Source organism: Rattus rattus, chromosome 12 (assembly GCF_011064425.1).
Source record: "Rattus rattus isolate New Zealand chromosome 12, Rrattus_CSIRO_v1, whole genome shotgun sequence".
Taxonomy (NCBI): Eukaryota; Metazoa; Chordata; class Mammalia; order Rodentia; family Muridae; genus Rattus; species Rattus rattus.
Window position 1 is genome coordinate 91,705,811 of NC_046165.1, and position 9,504 is coordinate 91,715,314.

Sequence of the window (9,504 nt, forward strand, 5' to 3'; positions counted from 1 at the left end):
TCCTTTCCTCTCTCCCCTCTTTCTTCTCCTTCCTTCCTCTTTCCTGCTTCTTTCTAGGTGTGAGCTATAGATGCTTCAGTCGATTTTTTTTTTGTCTGACTGTTGTTGTGGGGATGAGCACATGGCCTTGTACATGCTCGTGACTGAGGGTTCTACCACTGAACTCTATGCCTGGTCATCCATTCTATTTAATTGTATTCATTTCTCTCCATTTTCTCTTTCAAAAACATTTAACAATAAATCTGTCTTTTAGTTTACATATAACATTTTGTTTTGTTCTTTCCTGTCCCCACCAGTGACCCCTCTTACTGTTCCTCTCCCCTCTCTGCAGAAAAAAAGTCCCTTCTGGGGTCATATCACACATATTTCGTTACCCTTCTTGTCCCTCTCTTCCATTTAGACTGCTTCTCTTCCTTACATAGGCTCTTTGCGTATGTACATATAACCATTTATATATAAATTTAAATCTAGATTCTGCATGTGAGGGAAAGCATGGCATGAGTCTTCAGAATTTGGCTTATTTTGTTTTCATAATGATGTCGTGCTCTGTCTGTTCCCCGGGGGTGGGCATCACAGCTCCAGACTTCTTTATAGCTAACTTTTTGTGTATGCACATGTTTCTTTTGTAAGGATTTATTTACCGTACTTTTACATTTATGTGCACGTGTTTTTGTATGCCACGTGTGCCTTATTTTCTTCTCATAGTCTTCCCTCCAGCCTCCTACTTTCACCTAATTTTGCACCAGAAGAAGAGCCCCATCCTCTTAAGACACATCTCCATTTCCTGGTGTATCATGTGCCATTTTGCACAGTACCTCATTTCTGATCTTACAGCTGAGGAAGCCTGGGCTACCCTCAGGACCTGGTCCCTGCCAAAATCCTATGCATCCCTGCCTTTGTGCTCCATTCCTGCCTAGAGTATCTTTACTCCCTTCCATTTCTCTGCTTCAAAAAATAAACAAGATGGTTTTCTGGATAGGGCAGGAAGTGAGCCCCTAATTCAGCCTCCATTCATCTGCTCGAGCCAGATGCTCCCCTGGATACTTGCATGATAAGAACTGATCAAGAAGGCTGTGCGCCTACCCCTAGTGTTTTATTTACCAGTGCACCAGAGACCCACAACATTTAGTTTCCTTCCTGAAAACCACCTACTCAAACCCTGGAGTCCTATATTTGTGTGCTAGAAAGGGAGCTCACAGATCAAACGTGCCTGTGTTTTCAGGGAGTGGAATAGATGGCCCAAGGTAGATATCTTTGAATGTAATCATCTGTGTATTCAATCATATACATATGACCGGTGACAGTTTTCTTACATGGTAGGGATGGAAAAACTTTCCTCCTTCCCCACTCTCTCTCCTTGTCCTGCCCTCCCAGTGACGGATCATCCTCCTACCTGTGGATGTGGCTGAACATGATAGCTAAGGGATTTGGGCTCTGGAAAGGACGAGACCTGGTTCTGATCCTGGCTCCTCTCATGCCATAGCTCTTTATCTGAACTCCATGAGGCCCACGCTCTCATCAGTTAATTCAGGAGAAATGTATTATTTAAGTGGCGATGTGTGTGACGTGCTCAGTGGCGGGCCGAACACACTGCAGGGACACAAAAGATGTTGGTGAAGATTAAAAGTCACTCTATCTTGTTCCAGCGTGGGGGTGAGATTTCAATGAAGACAATCAGGCCGTATTTTCTTTGACTTTTCTGCGTAGTAGGGCATAATGCTTGAGGGCTCTCAATTCCCTTCTTCTTCTCCTGGGGCTCCTGAGGATCTGGAGAGGCTCCTAAGGTCCAGCACTTTCTGACAAGAGAGGGAATAGATAAAGAGTAAGAGAGAAATCACAGAAGACGTCGCCACAGGCATTAGCTTGGTAAGGAAACAGTAAACATGGATTAAGCACCAGCTGCGTGCCCGCCTTGAGGTTCTCTTTTGAGGGCAAGGCAACGTCAAGGGCTCTCTTGTTGCTTCTCCCTCCAAGTCATTCATGTCCTATGCCCGGGTCTCTTTATTCAGAGCCTGGTAAAGTGTTTTCTCCTTTTGACAGATTCTCGGTCTGTTTGGAGGAAGAGGATCCTCATGTTGCCATGGCCCATACTTTGGCTTCTACCAAAACTTATATTGTGAGGTGGTGGGCTCCAGGAAGAAATGATTAGGTCAGGGGGCTCCAGTCTCAGAAATGAATTTACGTTTTTCTCAAGGGATTAGGTTAGTTTCTCTTGGGAGTGAGTTGGTGTCAGGGAGCTGGATCAACTACATGAGAGTGAATTATGAAGGGGTTGTCCTTGCTGTTTTGGCTTCTTTTGCTGTAAGCTGCTTGCTGCTCCCATGTGTGCTGTTGCTGTGTGATTTCATAGCCTGGTGTCCTGATCATGTGGCCTTTAGAGCTTTTTCAGTCTACAAACACAGGAGCCAAAAGAAGGCCCCTTGCAAGGACTCCAGCATCACTTTGTCATAATGACACACAGTTGACCAAGACACATACTTATAGAAGTGGTGCTTTGTGATGACAGGATCACCCATGGATATGGCCAAACATGATAGGTAAAGGCCGATTGATGGGAAGGAGACTGAAGCTGGAGTCTTGGCTAAAGGCACCAAGTGACTTAACTGCAGTTGACAGAAGAGCTTCGGTGAGAGAATGGGAAAGCATCAAAAAATATAACTTAGGGCTAGGGATCCGACACTGTCACCAATGTGCTTGTCGTACAAACATGAGGAGCCCCGGAATCCACATAAAAGCTAGGAACAATGGCGTGTGCCTATAATCTCAGAGTGGAGGCAGAGATAGGAGAATCCCTGGGTCTAGTTGACTAGTCTAGCCAAGTTGACAAGCTCAGGCTTGGTTCAGTGAGAGAGTCTGTCTCTTAAAAAAAAAATATGGAGAGCAATTGAAGAAGACACCAGAAGTTGGTCTTTGGCATCCATTCTTGTGTGTGTGTGTGTGTGTGTGTGTGTGTGTGTGTGTGTGTGTGTGTGTGTTTGTGTGCATACACTCCCTACCACTCCCCAAATACAACCTAAGCAACTCAGTTAGCTCTCAAAATGCCTCCCAGCTCGTTTTGACTATTTGGGAAGATGCTTGGTGTATGGAAAAAACTTAAGGTCCTGTACGTTGATGGGGATGATAACATTTTCATAAAGAGCTAAGCAAATCATTTACACTTAGACACCTATGAGTGACACGGGGTAGGAACCTACCGGCAATGAGTCAAGCCATTTGTCCCACCCACCCCCAGTGATACTGTTGGAGGAGCAAAAATGCTGGGTGAGAAGAGGGAGGCTGTAGGCAGAGGGATGGTGTGCTAAAGAATACTTTTCTACATCGTGATTACATCGTGATAGCCATGCACATTCAGCTTGTGGATCTTCATGAGTCAACTGACTGTGTTTCTCCCAAGCTAATATGGCAGGTTGTTTTGAAGCTGTGCAGGTCTCCCTGGGTCATTTCTTTGTATAGACAGGGAGTGAAAACAAGTGACGTGGGAATTAAAATAATTGCCTATTACACACAGTGCTCAGAAGCAGGGCTTTAACCCCCACTGTAGGGTGGCCAAGGGAATGTAAATTTGTCCAGTCTTTCTTGAGGCATTTTGGCAGTTTCAAAAGTCTCTGAAATGTTCAGGTACCCAGGTCCAGCAATTCTACCTGTAGGAAAGTGTGTGCAAATCATTGAATAAGCAAAGATCTAGATGCAGTGACATTTGTTATCATTATGGTCGTTATAATGAACAACTGAAAACAATGTAAATAGTTAGCAGCAAGAAATTAGGCAATGCATAGGAGCTTCATGCCACAATGCTCACCCCCTGCAGAGGATGCTGCTACTGTTGTATGTTTAATGCTACGGAAAGATGGTTGTCACCTTTAGCAGTGAAAGCAGACCTTAAAACACTTTAATCATGAGTCTATTTGTTTTTAATAGAGAAAAAGGGCGATGGCTCAGTGGTTAAGAGATCTTGCTTCCTAGAATCCATGTTTGGTGGCTCACAACTGTTTGGAACTTCAGCTCCAGGGATCTGACACTCTCTTCTGATGCTGTAGGCATTTACATGCATGTGTACATGCACACAGGCAGGGAGGCAGGCAGGAGGACGCCTATGTAATTGGAATCCTTAGCCTGATTGGAGAGCTCCAGGACAACGAAAGACCCTGTCTAAGGTGATAGATGGTGACACGTGCACACATATGAACCCTCACACACATGAACTTGCACACACATAAGCGTGCACACACACCCACAAATAGATACATTAATTTATTTCAGTGTTTTTTTTATCCTAGATATATTATTTTATTAAAGGGACTGTCCCCTGTGGAGACCCAGTCTTGATACAGCTTACAAAGATGGCTTATCATTTCATGGATGCAGAGAAGTAAAGTATTACTTTCGATCTTCTGTCTGTCTGCCTGCTTGCCTGTCTGTCTGTCTGTCTCTTGCTCTCTATATCCCCTGTTCCCAGAGGAACTTGCTGTACTAAGCCTATGTCCTGTCCCTGGGCTACACTCCCAGCTCCTGGGCATTTTCATCTGACAGAATATAATACAAAGTTAGCAAAGTTTGTTGTTTACAGATTGCACCATTGTTATAAACTCAATTCTGAAAGGCTAGTGCGGGAAGTCAGAAGTATAAATATAAGAAGCAAAGTGTAAAAAACAGTGAAGAGTGACTGAGTGGCATTGGGCTATGCTCTTTTTGGTGTGTATGGTTACTGTGGTATGTGCGTGTGTGCATGTTATGTATACATGGGTTCATGTGCAGAGGCCAGAGGTCAACTTTGGGAATCATCTACCTTCCATTTGAGGTAGGGTCTTTCACTGAGACTTGAGGTTTGCCATTAGCCTAGGATGGCTGGCCAGTGAGCCCCAGGTATCTTTCTATCTGCCCTCGTGCTAGGTTTATAAGCACAAGCCATTATGTCCAGGTTTTTACAACGATGCTGGGGTTCCAGTGTAGAGCCTCAGGCTGGCATGGTGAGCACTTTCCTGACTGAGCCATCTCTGAGCCCACGAGTGGTCTTTATACCATTTTCTTTTTGCTACAACATTACCAACCTTATAGGCAACGGAGCACAGGAGACCTCCTCATAGCTGTCTTCCTCTTCATTCAAAGTCTTTTTAAAAAAGACTTTAATTACCGATATAAAGTAAAAACAATTACTTGTTGGTTGGCTGAGAATTGCTAGAAATTAATAAATAGCTTGGAAATTATTTAGTAAATTCTAATTACTTAGCAAAAGTAATTAAAATATTTATAAGCGAACACCCATAAAACACCACCAAGCAAATACATTACTCAATAAATGGTTTAATTAGTATTTCATTACCAGAAATTAATCTCAGTAACCAAACATTACTACAAATTCCATGTAGGACGGACAACTTATTTTACCGCTATTAATGATTTCAATTACGAAGTCTGTACAAGTCTCATTTCTTCCTGCTTCCACCGCCTCCTCCTCCTCCCACCACACAAGTTCCCACACTCTAGGCTCGAGTTAGCATGTCGGCGGCTGGTTGGGCCCGTCCACAGTGTGGGGAACCCCAGGCACATGGATTAATAATTTCCTTCAGTTCATTTCCTGGTTGTCTTGCTGAAATAGAGGCCCTAGGTGCCTGTTAAATCAGCTGGAATCAGACTCCGGGACTGGTGGGCTTCTTATCACTGATATATCCTCCTCCAGAGCCGTCTAAATCACTTGGCTACAGGGCTCAATTCCTTCCCTGGTGCCCCTGCCAACGCCTTGCTGGCACTGGCTTTGCCTCTCAGGTGTAAGTGGTTCCTGGCAAGGTGTGGAAAGGCATCTTCATGCAGCTCAGAAAAAAAGGAGTGCAGCCGCACACTGGAAAAGCTTTTAGCTCCTACTCGCTGCTTCGTCAGGTTCCCCCAAGGCATAGACTCCAAGACTCAAAATTTGTGTGTAGGAGACTTACTGGGGAATGCTTTCAGGGGGATTCCTCTTTATTGGGGTGAGAGAAGCAGGTCAGGGCAGAGCCGCTGCTGAATAACAATTCCATAAGAAACTTGGATGGTCCTTCCAGATGTTCTAGATTGGGGTGGTAGGGAAGAAGTCTTTGACATCTTAAATGGCCATAGGTTACATAGGGGTTACATGAGGAAGACCATGTCTCTTCTTTTGACTGAGGAAAGTGACTGGAGAGGGACCTAGCTGTCACCTGTTAATAGCTAGCACACCTCGGGGATGAAAGAGTGTCTTGATTCTGAAGAAGGAATCTGACAGCACATAATAGCATCCACTTATCCCTCATCATAACTTCTTTCTGCATATACAACATGAGAAACTACATAAGAACTCCCTTCCTGGGGTAGCCTGAGCACCAATGGTTCTTCTTGATGTAGTGTTGGTCTACCAGTTGTCCCAACATTCTGCTGGGGCTGGGAATGGTTACACTTTTGACATTTGTTGTCATTTATGCCTAAACCATGGTCCATGATTTCAGGGTCACATCTCATTGCAGCTCTGGAAGTTAGCACAGTACAGGGCTTTGTTGATATTTACAGCTTGAATGGACAGTAGTAAAGACAGATTGCACCACATTTTCTCTGAGTGACAAAAGCAGCTTAAGGAGTGAAGCTCCTCAAGGTGGAGTCATCACTGGCTGGTAAGGCTGGCAGCAGGAGTGACTGCAGCTGTGGCAACAAGAGGGTGAGGCAGCTGGCCACATTATATCCATAGCCAGGAAGCAGAAAGAGAGGTGGATGTTTGTGTTCAGCTGGCTTCTTCTCCCCTCCACTCCTTTTTAATTCAGACTGGCATGGCAGTGTATGGGGCTATGCCACACCCATTCAGGGCGTCTTCCCTCCTCAGTCCAACCTGCCTGGACACAATTTCATAGACATATGCAGGGGAGTGTCTCTGGAGTGGTTTTAAACCTAGCCAAGTTGACAATGGTTACATAAATGTGTCAATGTAAACTATGACACACTCAACAGAGGGAAATTATGACTATGACTTAATATTCTGGGTCAAGGAAAGGTTTCCTAGGGATAGAGAACTTTGAGCTGAAATCCAAGGGAGCAAGAGTGGGAGATAGGATAGTATGCACCTGAAACGTCCCTTGGACATCTACTTTTGCCCTTACTGTGTGCCTCCTGGGAGGAAACTGAGAGAACTTGAGATGTTACATTCATTGAATTTCTCCTGATATCTGTGGCTGAAATGGATCCTCTGTTCTTATCACGGTCCTATCTTGTGCAAGATTCCAGTGTCAGAGGACTTATTTACACTCAACCTCAGCCTAGGCTACTGCAAGTTGGTTTTGCCTACACCTGGGTGTGCTTTCTGGTTTCAGAGGCATAGATGAGGTGTCCCAGAAGAAGGAAAAGGAGATGAGACTAACCCAGGGTCACCCAGGGGGCATTTTGTATTCAGATGCCACATTTTGTCCACATCAGCAGGGAGCAGACACTGGAGACAGCTGGGCTGCATCGTGACTGACTTCTTATTTTGCATTTATCTACCTTTGGCTCTGGGCCACCCCTACTTGCATTCACTGCTCCAAGACTGCTATCTGGTTTTTCACCTCTGCACCCATATCTCTGCTCACAAAGTCCCTCCTTGGGGGAGCTCTGTTCATTGACTCAAGGTTATGCTGTGTTTGGACCTTTTTAGGTGTCTGCAGTCCTCATCTGCCCATTCCTTTGGAAAGAGGTTATTTTATTTTAGAAATCTCATGCTTCAAATTTGTGCCTGGTCTAGAGTCCAGAGGTTGGAAGCGGCTGAAAGGGAAGTCAAGCCCCACCAAAACACCTCCATAAGCCCACCCAGCCACCATGCTCTGGTTAAGGCTGGTAGTGTGAGACATCATGTCGGGGGTGGGGTGGGGTGGGGTGGGGGATGTCTGCATGACCTCCCTAGGGAGGCAGGTTGGGGCGTTGCCTCCAGCCTGGCTTCTGCTGCTGTGGAAGGACAGAGCAGTGAGGAAGATGGAGAGTTCACATTTATCGTGTCTGGGTTTTTGCTTGCCGTGTCCTTAATCAGTCTCTGGTTAATTAGCCACCTCTCCTCAGCTCTGCAGAACATCATTAATCATTACAAGCAAAAGCTGGTGGCTTTGCCTTCTAGTTCTTGGGAAATCCTGGCTCTCTGGGTGGGCACTTCTTGCCTGGGACATTAGAATGATCACAAGGTCCCAGGGGGTCCTCTTTAAGGGTCTCCAATGTGTTTGGGAAGGGGCCATGGGGCTGATGAGATGACATAGGAGAAAGACTATAGCATCTTCCTCTTTCTCTGATATTCTAATTTTGTTCATGGTGAAAATGTGCCTAGCCCCAGTGTACTCATACTACCAGACTCTCTTGCAACTATGGAAGGCCATATGACCAAGTTCAGCCTAATGTGATACAAGCTAGAACCTTTTGGAGGATACAAAAGGTTTTTATCCTCTTCTTGAAAGGGTTTTTATGTCACTAGTACTATCTCTGAATGCCTATCTTTCTGCCTTAAATGAAGATCTAAAGGCTGAAGAAAGCAAGAGAATTGCAGTGGTGTTGGCCTTGATGCTAGATACTGGTAGACCAATGCCAATATCTACCTGCTGTATATTTCTGTCATGTGAAAAGGATTTATCTCTATTTGTTTGGGCCACTGTTAGTTGGCTATTTTTTTTTTTAAATCTGTAGTGGAACATGTTTCTGAAATGAAAGGTAACTTAGCCTGATTATAGATTCTCAGAAAACGGAGGCAATTCCAGACATTTCCAGGCTTTATAAATCACTGAGGCTATGATAACAATAGTCATTTGAACGTCACTAGTTCTGTAAACAGCACCGTAATTTCTTCATCATTAAAAATGGTTCTGTTTTTTAATCAGCATTTCTCTCTCTCTCTCTCTCTCTCTCTCTCTCTCTCCATCTGTCTCTGTCTTTCTGTCTCTATCTCTGTCTCTCTGTCTCTCTGTCTGTCTCTGTCTCTGTCTCCGTCTCCGTCTCCCTCTCCCTCTCCCTCTCCCTCTCTCTCTCTCTCTCTCTCTCTCTCTCTCTCTCTGTGTGTGTGTGTGTGTGTGTGTGTGTGTGTGTGTGTGTGTGTGCGTGCTCGTAAGCATATGAATACAGCTAGCCATGGAGGCCAGAAGAGAGCTTTAGATGGAACCCGAGAGCCAGAGGTACAGGGAGTCACAGGTGTTTGTGAGCTGCTCGGCATGAGTGCTGAGAACCAAACTCTGGTCTCTGTAAGAGCAGAAAGCACTCTTACCTGTTCAGCTGTCTCTCTAGCCCCCATTTCCTCGTGTTGGAAGGAATCATTGTCTAACACTTTTACCCACGTATGTCATTAAGAAATTGCCTGATTGTGACATTGACATATCAACAGAGCTACAGTCAGTGCTACAGAGCACTTCAGAACTAGGCTACAGGAACGAATGCTCTAAGAAGGTTTTGATGGGCAGATGGTCATGGAAGTGGACATGATTTGCATAGGAAACAAGTATCATCTTGGGAGGACAGGGCTCAAAACCCCGATGCAGCCTATTTGAAGGTTAAGGCCACTGG